Here is a 27,362-nt window from a genome sequence, read left to right as displayed (position 1 = left end):
TCGCTAACCCCCTTACCCTTTGGGCCACTTCTGTGACAGCAGCAATGGTTTCTGGCACTCTCCTGCTCTGCCTCTACACATTGAAAGCTACCGTCCTAGATTGCCCCCTCAATAGCATTATGCATTGATATTGATATTGATATTTTATTTGTATTGCGCTCATACACATGTGTTTCAGAGCGCGACAAGGCAATGGAGGGGAACAAGGGAGAACAAAGAAAAACGATCTTACGAGGCCCAGTGACTTTAAGAATGAGAAAGTGCAGTGGAGAGTCAAGGGGGAAGTGCAAGGGGGAGGGAAGAGGTGGAAAGTGCTGTACATAGGAATGAACGATAACAAAGAAGGTAGTGCAGCCATCAGGTGGCAAGTGCTATGTTTAAGGCACAGACAGGGGGTGTGTGATAAGTGGCAGGGTGAGAAGTACCTGGGCCCGAAATCAGAGGGTAACCAGGTGCACGATGCCTAAGCAGAACAGATCAACACGGTAGAGGAGGAGAGAAGGCATAAGCAAAGAGGAAGGTCTTTAGGTGCTTCCAGAACCAGAGATGGTTCTCCTCAAGAGAATGGCTTGAGAGTGCCACAGTTGCTCTTCTGCCATGGCATCGAAGTACTCCTATACCTGATCCATCTGCCTGAGTCCCTGCCAAATCATTTCAAGTCTGTTTTGGGGAACTGATGATGGTGGGTCATAGGGCAGTTTCTGGTCAGCCATATGGAGTGTTATCATCGTCAGGGGTGGAATTCTGCTGATAATTCAACTGCAGACCCTTGCCAGTGAATACGGTCAATGACGTGGTGGTGCAAGGGGAGAGGAAGGCAAATAGAGGAGAGTCCAACTGATGAAGTGCCTTCCTTGTGACAACAGGAGTGCATCCGGTGGAGTCTTGTGATTCTACAGACACCCTTGTCCCAAACGTAGAAGTTGCCACTGTGGTGGTCGGAGCCTCAAAGCAAATGAGGCGGTGGTGAGGGTCGCAACTGTGGTTGTTGTGGGGGCACAGTCACAAAGGGCAGGCGTGGTGGTGATGGTGGCCTTGGAAATTATGAGACTAAGGTTAGCGATAATGAATAAAGGTTTAGAACAGAACGTGCAGATTGTGTAAGAATGCCACACACAAGGAGACCATTAAGCATCTAGTCTTGTTCTGTGAAGCAACAACCCATCCAAAGTACTGGCACTTTAATTTTCTCCATGACTTTAGCACCACGGAAGGTGACCAGACTCTCTGGGCTGATCTAATGCGGGGCAACAGTATGGGAAAATTGCTCCATCTATATTAGATGTTCCTAGACGTGTTTAAAATGCTAAATGTTATATTGTAATGAGATATGTTCTCATTCCGTTTAGACACTTTTCTTTAAAAATGTGGTTTCACATCTATCCAATGAAGATATGAATGTTTTTTTAAAAATCTTTTGTATACTGAAAAGGTCTAAATGCAAACCAAAACACTAATAAAAAAGAAAAGAAAAGCCACCGTTTCTGGAGGTCGGGTTAGCACGGGTGCTTTGAGTGCAGACAGGCATGGTTGATGGTTCAGTGGTGGCCTCTGGCAAGGTCGTAGCTGATGCAAACCTCAATTTTCCTTTTTTCCCCACTGTCAGCACTCTGCCCTGCATCACTGGATGTGTGGCTGGAAGGTGGAGCTGAGGATGATGTTGTTTCGGCAGTTGCACCTGTTATTAGAAAAGTAACAAACTATGCTTTTCTATGTGCATAAGGGGTCGATTGAGCATTGGAGTTCAGCATGCTGTAGGCGATGCAATACAGTTCTTGTGGGGAAGGGTTACACATGTTACCACTATGGCTTAATAGCTTGTTTTTATGCAACCAGTGAAAGTGAAAGGATGGCATGTATCAGGGGACAAAGATTCAAGTTGCAAGCCACCAGCCATAAATCCACTCGCCACCTCAATTCTATAAACACACACAGCACACCATTTCTTACTCACCACAAGTTAAATATCACTAGCCAGTGGCTAGTGGTGCGGGAACATTTTGTTGAAATTATATGAAATAGCCTCTTTTGATTTTGCAACATCAAGATACAATCAAAAGTATGTGTTTAAATGTTTATACATAAATACCCAAGAATAGGGGACGAGTAACCAAGACTGTCAAGACAAACTAATCACAATAATGCAGAACCATCTCTGTATGAAAATACATTCAAGAAAGGACAAAGGGAGGCCTATTTAGGAGAAATAACAAAAATCCCTGTGAATTTCATGAAAAGATGATTAGTCGTGGTTATCATGAGTTTTGCGAATTAATGGGAAACATCGACCCTAATACCAAATGCTGCTGTAACACGATGAAGTACGATTTTTTCACAATAGCCTGATTCAATAGAGCATGGGCTAAACAAATATCTAGTCCAGATTTGAAAACAGTTTTGAACTCATATAAATAACATTTTCTGTCTTCAAGAAACATGGTTCACAGCTGATTTAACAGTACTTATTGCATAGAAGAAGGCCTGGGGCTTTAAGGCTTCACTTACAGTCTCTGCTAATAATCTATCAGGGTGTCCAATAGGAGAGAAATCTATTCCTTCTCTTTCCTGTTGTGATCAAGTCTTCTTTCTCTCCACTCCTTCAGTCAGTGAGTGAGCAAGTGAGTCTGTCAGTGTCCGCTGGGTGAGTGTGTGTTGAATCCTTTACAGAACGGTAACCCCACCTTTTTGAGGCGTGTATACTTTACCCAATCTAATTGGTCAATGTATGTGATTGGACAGTGTTCCAAAAGTGACAACTCTGAAGGGAGTAACATCTAAACCCAGCTTCCCTCCCATTTAATGTGATGTCATCTTAGTGATTTCTTGCATTAAGTATTGTCACATTCTGAATTTGTAATTTCCACACATTTCACCACTTTACTAATCGGCTCACCAGATTCCTCTCTCTGGTGCGAATCAAACAACTACATTTTCATCAAATTAGCACAAATGGTGCTGATTTACAGATTTTTCCATTTAACTCACTCCTACCTTTAAATTAAAATTATTTTCCCATCTCAAAGTAACAAAGTAACAGGTACGTCCTTGGGAACACAATGATATATAATTCACTGGTGTGCACCATTTCTGTGCCTCATATTCACCTAATTTAAATAATCACAAGCGGAACATTTTACAATAAGATGTATTTTGCTGTGACATTCCATTCCAGAATTATGGGTGAAATAATAAATCCATCTGTGTCCTGGCAGGTAAGTGTTCATTCTTTCACTCTCTGTGCACCATCCTCCACTTAGGATTCTTTCTTTCTTTCTTTCTTTCTTTCTTTCTTTCTTTCTTTCTTTCTTTCTTTCTTTCTTTCTTTCTTTCTTTCTTTCTTTCTTTCTTTCTTTCTTTCTTTCTTTCTTCCTTTCCTTCCTTTCTCATGTATTTTTCATGCATTTCTCTTGCTCTCTTGTGCTTGTTTCGCCCTCCTTCACCCTCTGTGCCCTTTCCTCCACTGAGGCTTGTTTCCTGCATTCTTGCCTTTTTTCTCGCCTTTCCAATGCATTCTTCTCGCTCTCCATTCCTTTTTCTGACTTTTCACTTGCTTCTTGTGCTCTTTTCCCCCTCTCTCGCCCTCTGTGCCCCATTCTCCACTGAGGCCTGCTTTTCTGCGTTCTCACCTTTCCATTGCATGTTTCTTGCTCTCTCGTAGTTTTTACCCCCCTCTGCTTTCTTTTTCCCTGATTGCAACTGCTAGCGTGCCTTCCTCCCTCCCTCCACCCCCTCCCCTGCCCGTGATTGGCTGCACTTGTCTGGGAATCCAAAGCACGGCTTCTGACCAAGTCCAAGACATTTTCACCTTCCGTGGCCTGGCCTGGCGATATAAGTGCCCACTCTTTCACTCGCTGTGCCCCCACTTCCATTTAGGTCTGTTTAGGTCTGTTTCTTTATTTCTTTCTTTCTTGTTGTTTTCTTACCATTTTTCTTTCATTATTCATGCCTTTTTCATGCATTTCTCTTGCTCTCTTGTGTTCTTTTCCCCCTCTCTCGCCCTCTGTACCCCTTCCTCCACTGAGGCCTGTTTACTGCTTTCTTGCCATTTTAGTGCCTTTTTTCTCACCTTTCCCAAGCATTTTTCTCGCTCTCTCCTACTCTTTACCCGCCTCTACCTCCACCCCCTCCCCTGCCTCTGATTTTTCTGAACTTGTCTGAGAAGCCAAAGCACCTCTCCCGACCAAGGCCAGGATGCTTTTATACATCCTGTTTCCTGTTCCACCTGTGACCCTGTGGTGAGTGCCTGCCCTGCTGTGGCGTCCCAGACTTCATCCACTTCTATTTGGCCTTTAGATGACGTTTTTGCCCAAAATTTAAAATAGCAAACAGCACATGCAGGCTACCAACCGAAAAACATGCCTAAGCTCAGTGAATGGTGTAAATCGAACTGAAACTGTCAACACCACATCACAGCTCTCCTGCTATTTCAGCCGTTCAGTCCTTCTAACTTACCCTTCCCTCTTGCTTTTCAGATCCACCAGAGCACCAGGGAACCACTCCAGTGGTGACAGTGCATGGTATAAATATCCTTTAACATAACATAACTGACATGACATAACCACTAAATCTCAAACTGAACATTTTACAAAAATAAATATTTTGCTGTGACATTCCGTTCCAGAATTATGGGTGAAATAGTAAATCCCTAAGTAACTTTAAAATATTTTTGTTCTCACTTGACACATATTAAATGCTGTAATTTGTTTTTCTGCTCACTTTTTTTTTGTTGATCCAGGGCGGGAAGCATAGGATTCAGGACCCATCGCCTGGCGGTTGATGAAATTCTGGGGTGCTTCGAAGGTCTGGCGATATGAGACAACCTTTGTTTTTCAATTTTCTTTCCTGCCTTCAGGAGGGTCTGGTAGTTTGAAATAACAAATTGGGCTAAACTGATCAGCTGGTCAACCTGAACTCCCATTAGTTGTTCATTATCTCAAGACCACCATACGCAGATGAAACCCATATAAACGCTGCCTTAGGATAAATTGCAATTTCACCCTCCCTATGAACTGGTTCCAGGCCAGTCAAATGAATGGCAACTCCTTGATAGTGCAAGGCAGATCAGTGCTGTTAGGTATTCACAGGGGTTGTTGAATTGAACAGAACAGCAGCTGTACCTATAGCTGACATTTTGTCAGTCTAGAAATGCGGATACCTCTACTTTGAGACTGCAAACGCATTTTGGTGGCCGTGGACCAACCGTCTCACTCACGATACAACAGAATATAGGTTTTCGAGTTTGCCAATGAACGGCCATTTTGATGTAGCAAGAATCGCCATTTTGTTTTCTAACCATTGCTCATTGCTTTCTGTTCCTATTGCTTCGCAGTATATTTTCCGCTTACACTGCTCGACTGTGGAACATTGTTGTCTGTATGTGAAAAGGACAAGGCCACAGGGCCGAGAGGATAACAAGAGTTCGCTGAAACACAAACGTAGGCAGCGCCAGGAAGAATGCCCGGCTCCCTCCTTAATGTAGCCTTGAAGCAGAGCTGTAGGGCATTTAATCATTTCACAGCTGCCAGCCAGTCTCGTTATATGGTAGAATATGTTAGAATAATACCGCTAAAGGCTTGAATTATGCTTTTCTAACGGCCCCCCTTTGCTGAGCCCACTAGAGCATGTCAGCTCCCAGGACGCGAATATCACCTGATAGATAGCAAGGTCCGGAATGCAACTCCCCCCCTTATGTAGTTCGCTTCCAAGAACAGAAGCGCCATGTTCTATTCAATAACTGAAAGATGCCTTCGCACTCACAAATTGCAAATTGTTACTAGAATAGATGTTTGAAGGTGTCATAGTGGTCGGAGATGTCATCATCACACCAAATTCAAAGAAACCCAATAAAGGGGGTGTTAAACATGTCATAGCTGATTGTTTGATATGCATTTTGTATATATGTAACTGATGTACGTAATTCACTCTCTTGTGTCCCTCGAGGTCTAGAAAAACACGTCGCGGGGCGTGAGACCGAGTTAGCCAACTGAGACTTTTGCTTTTCAATAAAACCCTAGCTTTGGGAATACAACCTTGTGTCTGGCGTCTCTATCATGTGTGGTGACCCACCTTGTTTCCATAGACGTCAGGGTCCCCTAGGGGCCCCTTTCAACTTGACACAGTTTGGTTTCTCCCAATTGCCCTGTTTTAACGTTTGATTTTTCTGTGCTCCTAGATTGTACATTTACAACAAAAACACAACAGTTTATCCATTGCACTGGTCTATCAAAACACCCACCAAAGGTCTACATTTACAACATCTGTAGGTTTCATAACCATAACCCCTGATTTCTGTAAAGGAAATAATGAAAACTGCTGTTCTCTTTCTGCTTTGCTTAAGGAGTTCTCCATTTTGATGAAAGTTGCAGAATGCTTTCTGGTACTTGGACATCTTTACCTTCGGTCTTGTCATTTATTGTTTTATGTGAGGTGACTTGAAAATTGTGTACATGTGTTTTTCAAATGCTCTGACCAAAACGCAGCTTACATGTTTATTTTTAAAAAAGCATGTTGTGCTAAATCTTTCCTTTGAATTTGATTTATCTACACATCTCCCACCCTTGCTCTTACTTCCCAGTAAAAAGGGAAGGACAAGGGAGCTCATACGACTTGTATTTCCTTTTCCATGTTAGTCTTGAATAAGTCTTTCTTCACAATCACTTTCCATTTGGGAATGATAGAAATCTTAATTTCCAAATGGATCTTCTCCCCTCTCTGTTGCTTTTCCTTTTCTTGCTAAGGTCCCCTTCCCCAGTCCACAGGTCCTGGACAGAATTCTTCTGTTAATGAACTACAGAGAGGGGTTGAAAGGCTGGTTTAGTAACACATAGAGACACATATCTTTACAAAAACAGTACCTCCTATCATGGAATGTTTACATTACTTATTAATGACTACTAATATTTTCATCCTTTTTTCACACTCTAAGTTGATTATTCACTCATTTCGTTTCCTCGTGACTTCTTTTCCTTTTTTATGTTATTTTGATTTCATCCTTCACCATTTTTTTCAGGCCCCACAATCATTTTCAAAGCTGATCTAAGGTGACCGATTTTTTTATTGATTGATGTGGATTCATTTTTCCTCAATCAGATCTCATTTTGGAGTTTGGACCGTAAAGGCATCAGGAGAAATGGTATTGATAATCACAAAATCACTTCCCAAGAAAGGTAAAATGTTTCTCTTCTCAAAATGATATAGATAAACTCTGTCACCTATCTTGTACTCCAGTTTTGGTTGTTTCGAGGACGTAACATACCCTCATCTCTTCAGGGGACGTCTCCAGATTGCATTGGTCGTATGCAAAACCATTCTGTAGATGCTGCCTCAAATTCTCAATGTATTCGTGAGTAGTTGAGTCATTGATCAACTTCTGTGTCCAAGTTTTGATAATGCAGATGTAGAGGTAATACCATTTATCATTCTGTCATTAATTCAAATAGAGACACAGTGTTGGCAGAAGAAGGGGTAGATCAAATAGTCATCAAGATAAGCCACAATCAGATGTTCCAACTTGGTCCAGAATCACCCAAAAACTTCTTCTTCAAGATACTTAAAAAATGTTTTGTTGTATCTCTCCACACTCCGGCTTCATGTTGGGTGGTAGGAGATGTGGAGTTTTCTTTTGTTTACTAAAATTTCCCACATCTTAGTCATCATCGCATTGGTAAAATGACTACCTCTATCGAACTCAATCCTTTGTGGAAGACTGAATCGAGAAAAGATGTGGTTGATCATCAAAGTGGCGGTTGACTCTGCCTTACAATTTGGAGCACGAAGGCACTCAATCCACTTTGTGAAGAGGCATGTGACCATCAAAATGTGTTTGTTTACTCTGGAAGAACAGGTAACTGGTCTAATGAAGTTGATTGCAAATCTGCCCTTGGAAACATCATTCCTTTTTTCTGTAAAGGAGCTCTCTGTGTGGGAGACCTCGGTTGTAATTGAGCACACACAAGACATCCCTTTAGATATGTGTTGGGTTCCTGATCCCTGTATGGCCAGTAAGCGACTTCTCACAGTACCTCAAGGGTCTTTTGGAATCCCCAATGACCGACAGTGGCCATGTCATAGGCATGGTTCAGCATCAGACCTCTGAATGAGGTAGCTACCACCTACTGGTCATACCTAAATTGGGCTTTCCTCACCAACAGTCTATCTTGAACCTATTCTGAAATTTCATCAGAATACGAAGATCTTTCCTTTATAGACTGATTCCTCCAGAGGGAATCTGACTGGATCGTCTAAGTATTTATACAATTTCCCAATAATGGGATCCTCTTTTTGAACAGTGATCAAGTCTGCATCAGGAGCATCTGTACTCTACTGAGAAGTTATAAGTTCACTGTCAGTGTAAGTTTGTGATCTGGTCACTGACGTGATCTGGATTTCTCCCAGGAAGTGTTCCATATCTATGAAGTCCCTCTGCAGAGCTCCTGTTTTGGCCAATTGACCCGCCAAGTCATTTCAGTTCTATCAGGGTCCTCTATCTTGGAATGACCTTTGATCTTATTCCAATAAATGGTCATCTCAGTAGACCCCACCAGATCACGAATAGTCTGGATCAATCTACCATGCTTTAACTATTTATTATTTGCACAAGCATGCCTCTGTTTTTCAAATTCATCAGGTGTTACACAAGCCCATTTTGCACATGATCAGAATCAGTGATAATCACCAGTTGTGTGGGATGGTGGTTTACTCCATTGAGGACGACTTGATAAATTGTCATCAGCTCTGCCACCTGACTACTTCAGGGCCTTTTCTGTAACCAGCAGAGGGTGATGGGAGATCATTTACCCAAGCATCTATAACATCAGCAACCAATTACTTCCCGCTGTCTTTTGTGATTTCATCGAGACACCCACCCACATAAACAGTGGGTACCCACTGACACATGCTTTCTTCATATAACTTGTGTGGGGACGCCAGGTATGACTCCATATTATTATTGGGGATTAGACTTTCGTCCTCCAGACAGTGTTCTTCAGCACAATCATGCAAGTCTGCCCATCGTTGAGTTGAATTTTGGCCGTACCTGTCCTCTACAGGACAGCCCTGCATTGACAGAATCCAAGGTGTGATTCTTGAATTAGAAACATTTCCAGCCTGTATTCTTTCACTCTGTAGGTGTAGTAACGGTTAGTGTTAGGTCTCTAATATGATGTGCTCCCCCTGGATAAACGGGTTGTAGTTTTTTGACATCCACACCATTGCCCGGTATGTTTTCTTGCAATCATTCTACAGAGGAAAGAGTTTTGCTCACGTAGGAGATTACCTTGTTGACTTTGGCATGTTTATGGTATAGCACCACTATCAAGCAGGTATTCGAGAAACCAGCCTGTAGGAAAAACTCCTTATTCTTGATGGGGTAAGCCAAACAAGAAGCTTGTGACAAGCTTCTTTTCGGTTGCTTCATTGCCTCAGATTGTGCTTCACCCCACTCCCACTTTACTCCGGCCTTTAATATGTGGCCCAAACAGTGAGTGATCTCTGCATAATCCTCATTGAATTTCCGACTATAATTAGTGGGGTTCTTGATTTGAATAAGGCCTTAACCTTCTTTTTCTGGGGATTTAGACCCTCAGCTGTGAGTTTGTGTCCCAGAAAGTAAAGTTCACTCTGGTGTTGCACCATTGTGCATTCTGGAAAGATAATTTTGCACTAGCTTTTTACAAATGGGTAAGAATATATCCCAAAGATTTTCTTCCAAAGTTGAGCTTATCCAGATCCAGCTTATCCAGATCATCCAGATAGGCCAAGTTCCCTTTTTCACTTAAATCATGCCCTAGAACGTGGCATTGGATTACCGCTTCTGGTCATCCTCCTTACTCCATCCCTCTTCCACGTCTCAGTACTATACAGTGGGGGGTAAATAACATTTTTGGCTATCAAAACCCAGGAATTCTCTTTCTACATCACAATAAGCCATGAAGGAATGTTGCAAAGGAACATAGGTGTCATTAAGAATTACAGCTGAAGGATTATTCGGATTCAGTATTTGTCTGTGCAGGGAGCTCATGGTGGCTACAGTAAAGACAGACACAGGTGATCACAGTACAAGGGTGTTTATTAAACTGTATGAATCGGTGAGAAAAACGCCTAATCTAAATTTAAAGCTAAAATGAGAGCAAGCTACAACCATCAAATAATAATAAGGCAGTCCTAGTGGGGTTATGTCAAATAAAAGGGCCTAGGCTAAATAAAAACTATTGCCAATCCTCACCACTAAGTTACAAAAAGAGTGTGGGATAATGTTCACCATAAAAGTGTTCACAAAAATGATAAATCGGGATGGTATGGCAGGGGTCACCCTTCCCACGTTTTAAGCATGGGGCAAGGCAGGCTTCTGAGCACAGCACACTCCTGGCCCTCTCCAGCACGAGGTTCACTATTCCATTCAATGATACCAGGATCTTCAGGGGCCAAGTCCCTTTCCTAGAAAGTTCCTTCAGTGATCCTGCACCTTGGGCGATTGTTCTTCACCCCTAGGATCTCCCTCCGCCGTGCAGGGAACCTTCTTGCTATGTGTACCTTCCTTAATCGGGTTCACTACGGCCATCCACTCATAATATCAACACAATGTTCTCGGGGGCATCATGCTTCACTCTGATTCGCATGCATACTTCAACCGGGTTCACAATTCCCAATTTCACAGTTCACTTTGTTTTATCATGATGCAGGATTTACTTCTCTTAGCTTTTACCTTGGCATCCCCCTGTCGGGTTCACACTTGCCTTGCCTTGATTAACAATTTTATCACAAAACAAGGGGGTCCCCTTTCTCTGGCTTTCCCTCGGCTATGGGTCAGAGACTTTTGATTGTACAAGAGATTTGACATGATCCTTGTAGGACCACTCTGACACCTCACACCACCCTATCCTAGGGCCTTCTGGTACTTGTAGTTTCAACACAAACAAAGGGGCCAGTCAGAGTCCTTCGAGTGGACACTCCTGCGGCACCTGCCCACTTTGCAGCTGGCCCTTCTCTGGGCTTTCCAAAAGTTCAAACACACACAAGTGCTTTGTTCATACGTTTCTTGCGTTCACATAATGGTGCTGGCTGCAACCTTGGGCTCACCAAAAGTTCGGTTTGCTATCAGCTTTTCTCACCGGCTGTGTTGAACCCGTTGGCAGTTTTGCCTCTGGAGTCAAGGATGGTACCACGGTAGCTGGCATGCCTCCCCACCTGTGTTATCAACATGGGAGGACCCCGTGCACTGTTGCCACACATCATGTCAGCTGTACTCTCCGGCCTTTTGATTCCCTTTTCGGAGGCTTTGTGTGTCTGATTTGAAAAAGGGCAAGGGCAATTCCCTCCTCGTCATCCTTTCAGGTTTAGCCGCTTTTCTCCTCCGCTTGAACTACCGGTCAAGAATAGGTGTTTACTCGTGCGTTTGGGATTGCTCATAGTGTGCCCTCGTGCTCCACCTTTTATCCCTGTGGGAAAAGTAACGGGCCGTCAGGTGTGTGTGATTGTTGTCAATTGCCTGACTCTGCCTGACCCTTGCATTGGGACATCTCAGGTATACAGTTCTGGTGTTAGTCCATTGTCTGTCACAGTGTAAGAAAGTGTGCATGAAAAGGGGGATAGAGCTTCTAAATATCCTATGGAGTAAGATGGGGTAAGAGTGTTATGGGGAAGGGGGTACCGCGTATCACCCATCAGTGTTCCACTTCCACTGCCTAAAGATCCCTCATCCAGTTTATTCTCCCCCACTGGTCCACTCCCAGGAACTGGATCCAATAGCGATGGCCGTGGCCTGGCCACCTTGATGGGACTAGCGGGTGAGAAACCTTCAGATTTCTCACATACCCTGCAATGTAGCCGAATCTGCTTCACGGGGGAACCGGGACAGGAAATTCACATTGCCCTGCTCTTTACCTTTCCAGTTTTCCACTGCACTGTTAAGCAGCAGGGCTGCAGGTCTAGAAACCATCCCATGACACATGGGTTTGAGTCTTTGCGTTGCACAATCCAAACTAGGGGATAATTGTCAGTGGCTAGGGTGAACTTTCTTCCTAAGAGGCACTATCTAAGGTGGATAATGGCACACGTGATGGCCAGGGCCCCTAATTCCAGTACAGAGTAATCTTTTTCATGTGGGAAGAGCTTGCGTCTTGTAAACAAGATTGGATGTTCTAACCCGTCGCAAACTTGAGTCAGGACTGCTTCTACCCCTGTAAGGCAGGTGTATCCCTGCAATATACATTTTTTTAGAGGAGTCTTCTACCTTCAGGATTCAAAAGTTTGAGGAAATGAATCACCCAACACTAGATCTACTTGATCCAGAACATCCTTCCAAAAAGCAAGCACACTTTCACACTCCCACAACATATGTAAATAAGTTCCTCTTAAATGATTACCCCCCCAACACAAATCTGAATCTATTAAACCCCTCGTCATCATCCTCACTGGAGTCCAATATATACACCCTAAAATTCGCTGATGAGTATATCTTAAATTAAAATCCATTTTATCTCTTACCGTCACCTTCCAAGCAGTATCCCAATCCCTTTCCGATAAATCACTCCCCAACTCAGTCACCCACTTCATTCTCAATGTCTCCCATGAAGTCTGCATGCATTCCTGTACAGGTATCAATTTAGTAAATGTGGAAACTACATTTGGAGCAGCACCAAACAGGTGGTTTGTCACTCAAGGGTTCACTGAACATTCCAAGTGTTTCCAACAGCAACTGCTTCAAACATCTATACCTCTCGATTTCCCTATTGCTCAATCCAAATCTGAGTACAAGATCATCAAATGCTACCATTCGATCATCTCCCCACACATCTCCTATCCTTAAAATTCCTTTGTTAGCCCATCCTTTCCAATACAACATTTTATTCTCAATCTGCAAACCCGGATTCAACCATATAGAAGCAGTGCTATAAAGGAATATATTCTCATCACACCCTTTAATCAATGAGACCAAAGTCGACTTTGTAACTTCTAACACCTCAATCCTAAACCTGGGTTTTGGTAACTTTCCATACGAATATAAAGAATTGATGGGTAATGGGTCCATCTTTTCCTTTTCCATCCGAAGCCAAAACGGATCCAAATAACCATCGCCCCTAAAATAATAATAAGCTTTCTTTAAAAGGTACCCCTTGTAGTAATTTTCCAATAGTGGATATCCAAAACCCCATCCCGAACACGTGCCAAAACAAACCGTGGAATCTTCGTTTTTTTCCCACTCCCCACAAAAATTCCATAAAAACCTTATCAATGCATTTCAATACTTTCTTAGTAAATTTTAGAGGAAGAGATTGTATGTAATACAAAACTTTTGGAAGCAAAACCATTTTAACCGCATTAATCTTTGCCCATATATTCAAAGTCAGCCTATCCCATCTACGTATATCCTTCAATAGAGTGTCTTTCAATTTATCCACATTAAAATCCACTGTCCTTCTTACATCTCGCACCAAATAAATACCCAAATACTTTACCGAAACTTCCGCCCATTGACAATCCCAATCCAACAACCTTCCACTTATTGGATTCATTTTCAATGGAAAAACAACCGTCTTCCCCCAGTTAACCTTATAACCCAATAACCGTTCCACCTCCTGAAACATACTCCAAAGTAAGGTTCCCTCTTCAACCGGATTCGACAACGCTACCGTTAAATCATCAGCATATGCTAACACCTTCACCTCACCATCTCTGAATTTCCACCCATGAATATTTATTGCTTGCCTAATATATGACAGCAGCGGTTCAAGTACTAAGTTAAATAAAAAGGGAGAAAGTGGACAACCCTGCCTAGTTCCCCTAAACAGTTTGAAAGAATTAGACATTATCCCATTAACCCATATTCTAGCAGAAATATCATATTGCAGAGCACCTACCATATTCAAAAATTGTGGACCAAAACCCATCCGAATCAGTGTGTAATTAAAAAAAGACCAGTTGACACAGTCAAATGCCATTTCGGCATCGAAATACACAATCATAACTTCATCCGCTTCCGTTCTTGACAAACCAATTATATTCAATAAGGTTCTACTATTATCGTATCCATATCTATTGTTCATAAAGCCAACTTGGGAGTAATCTACCAACTCCCCAATGTATTTCTGTAATCTAGTAGCCATAATCTTCGTAAAAATGTTCATATCAACATTTAGAAGAGAGATATGTGGTAGTTATAGGCATGGCAGTTTTCCTGACACTCGTGGCTGCGGTGGGCTTGGTTGGATTGAGAGCAGTGGGTAAATTGTCAGTCGTTGCGATGCAAGGTGTGGTTGGAACAGTCTGGGTGGCTGAGGCTGACAGAGGGGTGGTAGTGGGGGTGAGGGACACAAGTGCTCTTTGGGGGGAGTCAGGTCTATGGGGTGTGTGAAGAGTAGGCGAGTAGTGATAGATATTCGTGAGATGTGGTGGAGTGGATCAGGGGAGGGTGGGTCGGGGTGAGAGGTACACATGTGGTGTGTGAGGTCAGGTGAGTTCTTGAGTGTGGTTCATGTCTGGAGGGACCTAGGGGTTTAGGTGTAATCGGTGAGAGGTCGTGTTCAAAGAGGTGGAGACGGGGAGTGGCAGGTGGGGTGGGCCTGACGGCAGGGCTAGGAAAGGATGGGAGGTTGGACTGATGAAGAAATGGGGAGGCATGGAGAGTCGAGGGAAGGGCCAGTCACCCTTTCTGCGTTTTATGCATTTGGCTGCAAGAGGAGTGTGAGAGAGAGTCGGAGGGTCAGAGGGGAAAGGGGATGAAGCAACGGGCAAGACATGCTACTTTGAGAGAAGGGAAAGGAGTTGAAGGAGGAAGTTTGTGGGTGGGGGTTGAGGATGAGCTGATGGCTGAGGGGAGGGGGCTGAGGGAGGTAGGGCGAGAGGGCTTTGCAGGTGAAGCGGGGTAGTTGCCAAGCTGTGCAGAGTTTGGGCGGTGGGGAGGTTCTAGCAGGTCTGCGCTGTCAAGGAGACGCTTGGATTTTGAAGGAGTGGTGTTGGTGGTGAGGAGGTTTGGGATTGATGTGGGGGTTGGATGGATGGAATGCATGTTGGCAGAGGGTTGACAATGATGGTGCAACATGGAGCTCTGGATGAGTGGGTGAATGCTAGTGCAGGGGTCAAAGGGGTTTTGGCAGGGACAGGGAAGACTGAGGTCATGGGGGTCAGGCCTTCAGGGGAGTTCCTGCGTGACCGCACCAATGCCTCAGTAGTGGCTTGGGTAGTGGTGGGGGGCTTGTGAGTTGGAAATTCCGTGGGGTGTAGGAATAGAGGGTAGGGGGTTGTTTTTCAATGGATGCCCAGGGGTGAGAGAGGGTGAGAGGGGGAGGGCTGTGTGGGAAGAGGTTAGTGGTTAGGTGGTATTTGTCACAACAGAGCGCTCCTCTGATCTTAGAGTTAGAGTGGGTATGGGGAACGCAAGGGGGTTAAGAGTGTAAGGGTGTTCAAGTGCAGAGGTCAAAGATGGCAGGGTGAAGCAGCATGCAGGGGGGGTTCATGAATGATGGAGCCAGTACAGAGGACACATCATCCTACTCAGACCACTGAAGCTTCTGGGATTCAATGTTCTTGAGTTTATAAATCAGCATAGCTGTTTTATCCAAAATGTTTGGATAAACCTTCAGTAATATGCTATTAACCCTAGAAAGACTCTACAATCCCTTTTTGTCTTGAGTGTAGGTGTATCTAGGACGGCTTTCACTTTCTCATTTTGGGGCTGTACATTCCCGTTCCCTACAAAGAAGCTGATATATTTTACGGCTGACTGCCCCAATATGCATTTAGATGTATTAGCAGTTAGGCTGGCCTCTCTGGGGACTCTCATAATAGTATGAAGATGGAAATGTTGGTCTTCCCAGGTTTTACTATAAATGACAATATCATCAATGTAAGCTCCACAGAAATCGGAATAGGGACGTAAAAGATTTTATCCATTAGGCGTTGGAAAGTGGCTTGTGTGCTGTGCAACCCAAAAAGGAGGACTTTGAATTGAAACAGTCCTAAGGGCTTTGAGAACGCTGTTTTTTCTTTATCTGGCCATATACTGGAACCTGCCAGTATCCTTTAGTTAAGTCTAGGGTGGATAGAAAGGTGGTTGCTTCTAGTTTATCAATTAGATCATCGATGCATGGCATAGGATAGGCATCAAAGTTGGAAATCGCATTAACTTGACGGACGTCTATACAAAACATCCAGGAACGGTCAGGTTTAGTGACCAACACAATAGGGGAGGACCATGGGATCAAAGAAGGCTTGATAATATCTACTTGTAGCATTTTGTTTATGTGCTCGACCACTACCTGTTTAATGGCCTCTGGGAGTCTATACGGTTTTAAAATAACCACATTTTTCCTTGGGTGTTGTAATGTAGTGGTTCTAATGTCCTGGTTTGTCTGAAAATACATTGATGAATGATGTAACCACATCTTTTAGGTCTTCTTGTTGTCAAATAGATAACTCTGCAGGAATGAGTTCAAAGTTGTCTACATTTTCTGGAACCAAATGGGATAGTACTTTGGCATGGTTGGCGAATGGATTCTCCTTCCCCTCCTTTAAGAGCTTTACATGATACAAATTGACCTTCTGTTTTCTGTTCAGTTGGGCTACTTTATAAGTATGGGTTCCCGTTTGTTCTAATATCTCATAAGGCCCAGGCCACTTAGAAACAACCTTGTTTTCTGAGGTAGGTATTTGGGCCAATACTTTTTGTCCTATAGAAAGAAATCTCAAGTCTTGTTGTAATTGGATTTTTGTTGGCTCTGGGTGCAGACTAGATTTCAAAAAAGTCTCATATGTTCTCGCATTCGGTTGGCGGTTTGCGAGATAGGAATGGGTGCCTCTTCTCATTTCTCCCAGGTTTCCCAGAGCATGTCCAGGACATCCCTGAGCTCACTGCCATAAGGTAGTTACAAAAGGGGAGAAACCGGTAGAGGCCTGCAGGGGTTTCCTCACTACAAATAGTGCCCACGGGATCATTCAGTCCCAATCTTTACGATCCTTGTCTGCCAATTTCTGCAGGATTAATTTTTGGGTTTTGTTGAATCTTTCTACAAAACCATTGGTTTGGGAATGGTGCACAGAAATTAGTAAGGTGACAACATAGATTAGCTCTTTGACTTCCGCCATAGGCTTGCTCATAGAATTTTAACCCTGGCCAGTCTGTATTTCCTTGGGAAAGCCAACCCTGGAAAAATCGAGTAAGAGGTGTTTAAGGATTTTCTGTGTGGTATTATCCCGCATGGGGAATGCTTTGGGGTATCTAGTGGCATAATCAACAATCACAAGGAAGTATTTGTTACCTAGTCCGGAGGTTTCCATAGGTCCATTAATGTCCATCCCAATTCTCAAAAAAGGGACTTCTATGATTGGCAGGGGAATCAGAGGGCTTGTGGTGGGATTTGTGGTTTGGTCTTTATATCGGTGTGGATACATGGCTTGGGTTTTGGATTGTCCTAAATGGCTCCTGGTAAACTGAGAATGCCCAATCTCTAGTACAACCTTTCAGTGAGTCTTGGGGATTACCAGTTGTGTTTTTATTAATCCTTCATTAGATGTCTCCCTTCTATGCAACAAACCCTGCTTCAGGAAGAAAATTGGGTTTCCTTTCTCTGCTCCTTTGTCTTCCAGAATAGCCTGTAGGAAGGCTTCAGCAAGAGCAAGATTTTTTTTTTGGGCGAAGGCTAGATCGGGGTATATGGATGGCTCTTCTCCCTGCTTTTTTTTGATATAGAAGGTTTATCCACTTCCCCAAAACCTAATGCACCTCTTTCTGTTTCATCTGGCTCACTTTCTTAAAACGGGCGGAACAATGCCTTTTCCAAAATTTCTTGAACAATTTGATCCCCACGATGTACTTCAAACAAGATTTTACTATGATTCTGTAAGAGAACCTTTATGTCTCCCTGGAAGTCAGTATCGATGACGCCTGCTAAAAAGTCTATACCAAACCTCCATGATAAAACAGATTTTGGAACTTACCTTATGTAACAGCCTGGAGTGGGTATTAAGACCAAATCGGTATGAATCATTCCTCTTACCCAGGGGGAATGACAACTTCCCTACCTACTGCTACAAATATCAAAACTAATTGATTCTTTTGTGGCAACAGAGGGGTTGGAAGCTCAAGGACTACATTTTTGAAATTGTAGGGTTCTGAAATGTGTTTAAATTGAGTCACAACCCACACCTGACATTATATGTAAGGAACCCATGGTGACAACAGTAAAGACAGACACAAATGATCACAGTTCAAGGGTATTTATCAAACTGTATGAATGGGTTAGAAACCTAAAGCTAAGAATGGAGCAAGCTACAACCATCAAATAATAATAAGGCAGTCCTAGTGGCGTCGAGTCAAATAAAAGGGCCTATACTAAAAGAAAATGATTACCAATCCTTACCACAAGTTACCAAAAGAGTGTGGTATAATGTTCACTAGAAAAGAAAGAAGTGTTCACAAAAATGATAAATCAGAATGGTATGGTGGGTGTCTCGCTTCCCCACATGTTAAGCACGGTACAAGGCGGGACATCTGAGCACAGAACACGCCTGGTCCTCTACAGCACGAGGTTGACTGTTCCATTCAACGATACCAGGACCTTCAGGGGCCAAGTCTCATTCCTAGAATGTTGCTTGCCTTAGAAGGCCTGCTGGACCAAAACAACAAACAAAAGTTCTTTCAGTGATCTTGCACCTTGGGCAATTCTTCTTCACCCTTTGTATCTCTTTTTGTCGGGCTCAGATCCTTCTTGCAATGTGGGCCTCCCTCTGTCGGGTTCACTATGGCCTTCCACTCATAATATCAACACAATGTTCTCGGGGCATCATGCTACACTCTGATTGGCATGCATCCTTCAACCGGGTTCAAAATTGCCCATTTCACAGTTCACTTTGTTCTATCATGATGCAGGATTTACTTCTCTTAGCTTTTCCCTTGGCATCCCTCTGTCGGGTTCACACTTGCCTTGATTCACAATTTTATCAGAAAACAAGGGGGTTCCCTTCCCCTCGCTTCCTCTCGGTTGTGGGTCAGAGACTTTCGATTGTACAAGGGATTTGACATGACCCCTGTAGGACCACTCTGGCACCTCACGCTGCCCTTTCCATGACACAAACAAGGGGCCAGTCAGAGTCCTTTGAGTGGGCACTCCTCCAGCACCTGACCACTTTGCAGCTGGCCCTTCTCTGGTCTTTCCAAAAGTTCAAACACACACAAGATCTTTGTTCACATGTTTCTTGCGTTCATACAATGTTGATAGCTGCAATTTAGGACCCAACACAGTTCGGTTTGCTATCAGCGTTTCTCTGACTCACCGGCTGTGCTGAACCCATTGGCTTGTCTTGCCTCTGGAGTCAAGGACGGTACCGCGGTAGCCAGCACGCCTCCCCGTCCTTTGTTATCAACACGGGAGGCCCCTGTGCACCGTTGACACCTGCCACACCACACGTAAGCTGTACTCCCTGGTCTTGTGATTCCCTTTTCGGTGGCTTCGCGGGTCTGAGTTGAAATGGGCAAGAGCAATTGCCTCCTCATCGTCCTTTCAGGTTTTGCTGCATTTCTCCTCTTCTTGAACTGCTGGTCCTAGAATAGTTGTCTCCTCGTGCATTCAGCCTTGCTTGTAGTGTGCTTTCGTGCTTTGCCTTTTATCCCTGTGGGGAAGGTAAAGGGCTGTCAGGTGTGTGTGATTGTTGTCTGTTGCCTGACTCTGCCTGACCCTTGTGTTGAGACATTCAGGTAAACGGCTCTGGTATTAGTCTGTTGTCTGTCATGGTGTAAGAAAGTGTTTGTGTCAGAAAAGGGTGGTATAACTTCGAAATATCCTATGGAGTAGGATGGTGTAAAAGTGTTACAGGGAAGGGGGTACCACGTCTCACCCGTCGGTGTCCCACTTCCACTTCCCAAATACCCCTCCTCGAGGTGATCCTCCCCCACATGGGCCACACCCAGGAACTGGATCCAATAGTGATGGCCGTGTCCTGGCCACCTGGATGACAGTTCTCCAAAGACTAGCGGGTGAGACACCTTCAGATTTCTCACATATGTCTCCCTGGAGTTTGTCTTTCACTCTGTTCTCTTTCCGCAGATAGCCACCCCCAGGATCAGTTTCAGGTAGCTTCTGCTTTCCCCTGGCCACACAAGAGAAGCTTCCATCCAGGGAATCAGTGACAATATTGCTAGATTCATCACACCATATTAATGAAAGAGCAGTCTGATGGAAGTAACTTCAAAACCCAGTTTCCCTCCCATTTAATGTGATATCATCTCAGAGATTTCTTGCATTAAATATTGTCAAAGACTGGATTTGTAATTTCCACACATATGATCACTTTACTAATTGGCTAACCAGATTTCTCTCTCTGGTGCAAATAAAATAATGCCATGTTCATCATAATAGCACATATGGGTTACAGATGTTTCCATTTAATTCATTTCTACCCTATATTGAAGTTATGTTCTCATCTCTAAGTAACAGGCCTGTCACTGGGGATGCCATGGTCTATATAATTCACTGACATGCACCATTTCTACACCTCAAAATGCAAATACACCTAATTTACATAATTCAACAATTACATTAGAACAATCATTTGTGTACCACCAAATAGAGCATCTCAAGCCGAACGCCTTACAAAAAGAATAATATTGCTGCAATATTCAGTTCCAGAATTATGTGTGAAATACTAAGTCCCTGTGTAACTTTAAAAATACATTTTGATTCTCACTTGACACATATTTAATGCAGTCATTCATTTTTCTGCTTACTATAGATTGTCTGTTTTTTTATTTTGCTAATCCAGTGCTGGAAGTATAGGATTCATGACCCAGTGCTTGATGGTTGATATTTATTCTTCTGCCTTCAGGAGGGCCTGTGAGATAGATTATGAAAAAAAGATTGACTGGTCAAGCTGAACCCCCATTAGTTGTTAATCATCTTAAGCCCACCATACACAGATGCAACCCATAAAAAAACTTCCTTGGGATAAATAGCCATTTTGGGCCTCCCTGTCAGCTATTTGCAGGCCAGTCATTATCCCCATTGCTGATCATCAAATACATTCCAACTCCTTGATTGTGCAAGGCAGATCAGTTCTGTTGTTTATTTGCAGGGTTGATAAATTGAACAGAACAGCAGCTGCCAGAGTACAAACCTATAGATGACAGTTGATTCAGGTTGTTTTCTCCCAAATGTCACTTTTTAAAGTTACATTTTTCTGTGCCCCTAGATTTGACATTTTCAACACAAACACAGCAGTTTATCCATTACACTGGCCTTTCAAAACTTCCACCAAAGTTCCACATTTTCAACATCTGTAGGTTTCATAACCATTTGCCCTGATTTCCACAAAGGAAATAAACACACATAGCGGCATACAATGCAAATTCGTTTTTCATTCTCGAAATTGCTGTTCTCTTTCTGCTTAGGTTAAGCGGTTCCCCCTTTTAAGAAAAATTGCAGAATGCTTTCTGGTACTTGGACATCCTTTCCTCTAGTCTTGTCAAATACAGTTTGATGTGAGGGGACTCGAAAATATTGCACAGGTGTTTTTCAAATGCTGTGCGCAAACCACTGCTTACATGTTTATTTTGCAAATAGCACGTTGCTCTGAATCTTTGTTTTGATTTAGATTTCCGCACGAACCAACCAGCCATCGCTGTTAATGTAGGATGATCCAAACGTGGCCTAGATAACATGATAGAATATGGATATTAGAAATAGAGACAAATGAGCAGTATATAATTCGAATTTTTCTTTCAATGTAAGAATTTTAGCACAATATAACTATCTTCCTTCTTTAGTGATTTTTTATGTCTATTAATTTCCTAGAAAGAAATTTGATGATACTTTGCACAGGTAACGTCAAATATTTGATCAGGTAACAAAACAGGGAGGTAATGATTCATTGAGTATTTTAATGCATGTATAACTCACCTGGAATCAGCATTAAAGATTCTGCTAACAACATCTTAAAGTAAATGGTTCTGAAATCAATGACAAATGTTCAACTTTCTTAAAAATAAAAGTGAAAAAGGGTTTCTGCGCCCATCTATTACTGCGCCACAGTGAAGTTCAAGTATCAACCAATACCAGTTTTTCTTAAATTATCATTTATTTATTGATAGCCCATAAGGATGACACATGTTTCGGCACCCTTAGTGTGCCTTTTTCAAATCTGGGCATTAAGGGTCGCTTGATAAACTATATACAAGATATCAGAATTTAAATTAAATTAAAAGGCAATTTTTGTGATGTATAGATAAAACAGATATCCAGGGGTTCCCAAAGACCAAATGCATATCAATCATATTATCCAGCATATGACCAGAACAGTTCAGCATTTTTGTTAATAACACAAAACAAAAAACAAAATATATCACCCGTTTGTTTCCACACCATTATGATTCCGAGAAAACATGTGTACATCCATCAAAACATAAAAACATAAACATACCATAATCTCAATCCCGAAGCATGGAACATTAGTCTTCGCAATTACATTGTTTTATATCACATTGAACTAAGGGTCAAAGTGCCAGTGTCTTATTAACTGTGTAGACATTTCATGTCCATCCTGATTGCAAAAAGAAAGCCGTGAAACAGAGTTTGTGGCATGCATCATGTCAGGGACTCCTGTGAGTGACAAAGCATGGATAGGCAGTCCCTGACAAGACTCTAAACACACTCTCTTCCTGATTTCCTGCACAGCGTCCTGTTCCTGTTTCCTTCATCTTGCACTGATCCAGATTCCAGATCCAACTACCAGGCCAAGCATTGCTGACCCTTCCAGCAAGCCCTCAATTTTAAAATCCCAATACTTAAAGGGGAGGAGCAGTGGTATTTTTGTGGGAAGCCTTCTGACACCAGCCTGGCTTGTGGCCCACCAATTGTTGCCATTAACTGCATCCGGAGGTACCTGTGCCATCCTAGTGCCCAGAACTATCCTTTTGTATCCAGTCCCTGCCCAGCTGATCCTGTCCCGCTGATTTTGTACGGCTGTCCTTTGTTGGACCAGATCCGTGTGATGACCAACTGTCCCAAAATCCTAAACTAAAGTGGACTGCGAGTATCAATAGGAACCATAGAAAACCATAGTATACCTTGCCTTGCCTTATCCATAGTTTCCCTCTCCAGGTAATCCTATCCTTACCCTGATAACTTGTAATACTGTCACAATCATTCTTGCAACCCTTCCTTTGATTTCTAGTGCTCGCGCCATCTCATTAGTAATTCTGCCTTGTGTAAATCCTAAACCCTTAGTCCTATTTCGAATGATCGGACTGGTTCCGCCGGGGTTGGGCACTGAGGTGCTAGGGTTGAACTCGTGAATCAACCTTAGAGCTTACTGTTTCCCTCTTTGGTAGCCTAGCTTGAATAGTGTAGAGTAAAACTGTTCTTGTCAAAACTGATTTCCTTTCCTTTTTCACCGCTCCAATTTACTCAAAACGCACCTTTCTAGATCTTGCATAACTCATTACCATCTAGAAACTTAATTTCACTTCCATATTATACCTGTGATCTATAGCTATTCCCCAACATAAAAACCGCACTTCAAATCAGTGTATTTCACCCGTTTTTATTAAAAAACGTTTGGGGTCATTTCAGGCGGGAATTGCAAAGTTTGCAAATTTTCCAACGTTTAATTTGCTGCAACATGTTTTAAACCCTGCCACTCATTTTCGAACTGTATGCTCTTGGTTATCCATTCTTAGGGATTGTTAGTATATTTGCATTGTTTCCTCTTCTGCTTCAAAGTTTTTACACACATTCATTATTTTAGTCATCCATTATTGATTGACATTTTTAGCATTGCAAAGGGGTTTGAAATCCTTTTTTCTCTCTTATTTGGGGAGGGAAGGTCAGATTTCAATTCTGTTTCCTATTTGTAATTTCTGATTACCTGCTGCTTCCGTGCATCCACTCAGAATTGATTGTTCGTGGGTTGAAGGAACCTTGCAGGGGGAAATTCTAACTTGAGTGCTATCTTTCCTAAAATCAAAAGGTGCTCCTATTTCCTGGTGTTTTATAGATGTGTCAATAGAAGGTTAAACTAATTGCATTGCTTACATTCCTATTGTGATTATCACCCCATTGGTGATTGCTGCCCCATATTAAAAAGTATATGATTTCTTTTAATTTTCAAATAAATAAATAAATAAATATTACATTTTATCAACCAGCCTGGTTCATGGTCCATTGTGACCTGGGGTATTTGAAAAGGGGGTGTGATATGAGTGGTGTACCATCTCAATATTGAATCTAACATAAAAACATAAGCATTTCAATCGTGCTCTGCATACTAGGCCGAGACTAAGGTGTGCATCACCTGCTTGAAATCCTTAACAGGGTGATGGACAACGTTGGTAGAGGATTAAAACAAAAGTAAGTGTAAGCCAGCCCAGAAGGGACAAGTTTCAATGGCGGTGCCGGATGGCAACAAAAATGTAAGCCAGCCATACAGGGTACAAGTTACAAGTGTGGATCAGGGAGGTCCATACTCACAGTTGTGGTTTTTTATGGAGAAGAGGAGTAGGGGGGGGGGCGTGGGGAAGCTTGATGTTCCCTAGGTACTCCCTGGGAGGGCCCCAGGTGTTCTCTAGTTACTCCCTTAAGAGCAGGATCTTGAGTTCCTTGATCATCGACTGCAAAAGCATTGGGGTTGTCCGGTTTGTGGCAGGGATAGTCTTCCAGTAGGCCAGGGCATTCACCTTAGTAAAATATTGGGCAGGCGCGTTGGGCAGGGGCGTTTCTCCGGAATTAATAATACAACATTGAACTAAAAGCTTTACTGGGTTTTAGATAGTGTCTCATAGTGTCCCATAAAGTGTAACACATAAGACATGACATGGACATGTGACATAACAGCACAATTTCACACAATTTCACACACAAGGAAACAGAAACATTAGTAGCCCAGATTCCTGCGCAATGCATCACAGGATACCCTACCCACTACACTACAAAGGGGGGACTGACTCTCCAGACTGGTGCTTCTTACATGACGTCTGGCCTTCCAACATGCCAGCTCCATCATCACCTGACCATCAGCCCATTTGCAAGGTAAGACACCCCTGCAACACAAAGGGCAGGAACGGCCAATGACCAAGTGGGTTTGCTCAAGCGTATTTGGGAGATGTGATGAGCAAGCAGTGCCTTGAACCCTGCTCTGAATTGGTCTGCGAGGTCTTGCCAATGGGTAGAAGACAAAATTCAAGTGTTAAGTTTGAATTATAGTAATATGTAAATGCATTGGCTATCAATTAACCTCGATTTGAGCACCGCTATACATTTCAAAGGTCAGCCAGAGTAAAACCGGAGACTAGGTTGGCTCTTTAGGGGCTATACTGGATGGTCCACACTCGATGAACCTGTGGTCTTTTGCTGCCATCAATTTCTATGGATCTTTGAATATGCGAGTTGCTCTGCTCGGTTGGGAGCGCACGCCTCCATTCTATCACAGAAAATGTACTGAGCCTGCGCTGCTGGAGGTTTGCACATCTCTAGTTAGGTGTGCTGCAGGGAGGCTGGGGTACTGCGCTGAAGCCCATCAAATCGCATTGTTACCTGGCATGATGGACCGCTGGGTCCCGCGCGAACCGCGCGCCTTCGACAGGCAAAACTTTCCGCTACCTAAAGCGAACTGCGAACAGTGGGAGAGCTGTCCCATCTCCCTTTGCAAATCACTGTCCCTCTGTGATGTGAACTTCTTTAAAGACGAATTTCTCCCCCAAGCACGGAGACGTCGCGAGAGGGGGCCCGGCCCCCAGTAAAATGAAATCTTTGAAGCAGGACCCCCTCAGTGACGCGAGGTCTTTGAAGCAGGGCTCCCCTTCTCCTGCCCATGTGAAGTCTTTGAAGTGTCAGTGAGCAGAGGTTTATAATTATGGGACGTAGCTCATCAGAAATGTATCAGAACCCCTTATCCGGACACCAGCTTTAGCAGGAGAGGCGAGGATTGGAGCAGAGGGGGAGGGGGAGCGCTGTGTGAACACCAGTCAAATCTGAATAAACAGAGCTGACGAAAACACACATTTTTACCCACAAAAGAGTCTCCTGACATTGACGCAGCTTTCAGAGAACACTTTCAAGTTTTAACACTGTGCCTCCTGAATCAAGAAACTGGCACTAGAGCAGCCTTCTTGCAGCACAGGTAAGTTCATGCCCAAAGCTACCACCCTGTGCGAAGAGAAAACTATCACTTATGGAGACGCTAGGGCCACGGCTGATGCTTTAACTGATATGAGGTTATGATAAAAGTTAATAACACGGAAGGTAGTTTAAAGCCCAATGATAACTTCATCATAAGAGACGACTGTATAATATGAGGTGATTTTATGTTATGTCATGTTGGTATGGCTTTGTACTATGCCAAATCACCACCAGCAGTAGTTTCAAAGCAACCAACCTATCGACTCCTGGAAGGGCATTTATCACCAACCACCATGTATTACCCCGCTTCCACGTCTTCCAATGCTTCCATTTTGCATGCAGCTCTAACAGTGCGCACGGATGCAGTGCCTTATGTTCTTATGGATCTCTTGACCCCCCACCATAGCTTCAGCTGAAGGGTGCTCCTTCATAACCGGCTTCACCATCTTCTTCTTTTGATAGGTGGTCCCTTCCTTCATCCTCCCCCAACCCCATCACTCCCCCTGCCCCACCCAACTTTTGTCTTGCTGTCCACCTTCCATCCCCTCCTCCCTGTCACTTCCCTTCCCGCCCCCTTCCTGCCCCTGCCACATTGTATCGCACCTTGGAGCCCCGACTACCATTGTGGTGCTGCTAATGGCAGTGAAGGAAGAAAGCATGTGTTGCGACCATTCCTCCGAGGGTTTAAAAATAGACAGAGGGAGGCAAGCTTGAGTTGTCTATAATGTCATGCAAAACCACAAGCTGGAATATATCCATGTTGTTAATAGCCATCATTTATTTCAGAAATAAATACCACATTGCGAGAGCCTTTACTCAGTGTTGATGGCCCTCGGCTGAAGATAATAGGCTTGAGCATGAGGAGGGCCTTTACCGATGGCCAAGTGACTTTGCCACCTGCTGAGAGATGGCTGGAAGAGGCTTATTGCTATTAGAACACGCAACCTAGTTAGAGGAATATATTGCGTTTAAAACAAGGAAAGACAAAAGACAATCTTTGGAATGCTGGGATTGAAGACATTGGGCCTCATAACGGGTCTGGCGGTGACCCTGCCGGTGCTACCGGCGGATTGCTGCCAGACCCATAATAATTTACCGGCACCTGACTTCCGGTGCCACAGGGCTATTCCAAGTCCGACTGCAGTGAAGTCTAGTACTGGTACGTTTGTAAATCCCCATTCCCATAGAGTCTCAACAGACTCTATGGGAGTGGGGACACAGGAGTACCAGCACCGTTAGTGGCCTCTGCACCCGGCAGGGTCA

Source organism: Ambystoma mexicanum, chromosome 3q (genome assembly GCF_040938575.1).
Source record: "Ambystoma mexicanum isolate Mex_15411 chromosome 3q, UKY_AmexF1_1, whole genome shotgun sequence".
Classification (NCBI taxonomy): Eukaryota; Metazoa; Chordata; class Amphibia; order Caudata; family Ambystomatidae; genus Ambystoma; species Ambystoma mexicanum.
The sequence above is the reverse complement of the archived record's forward strand: the minus strand, read 5'-3'. Positions refer to the sequence as shown.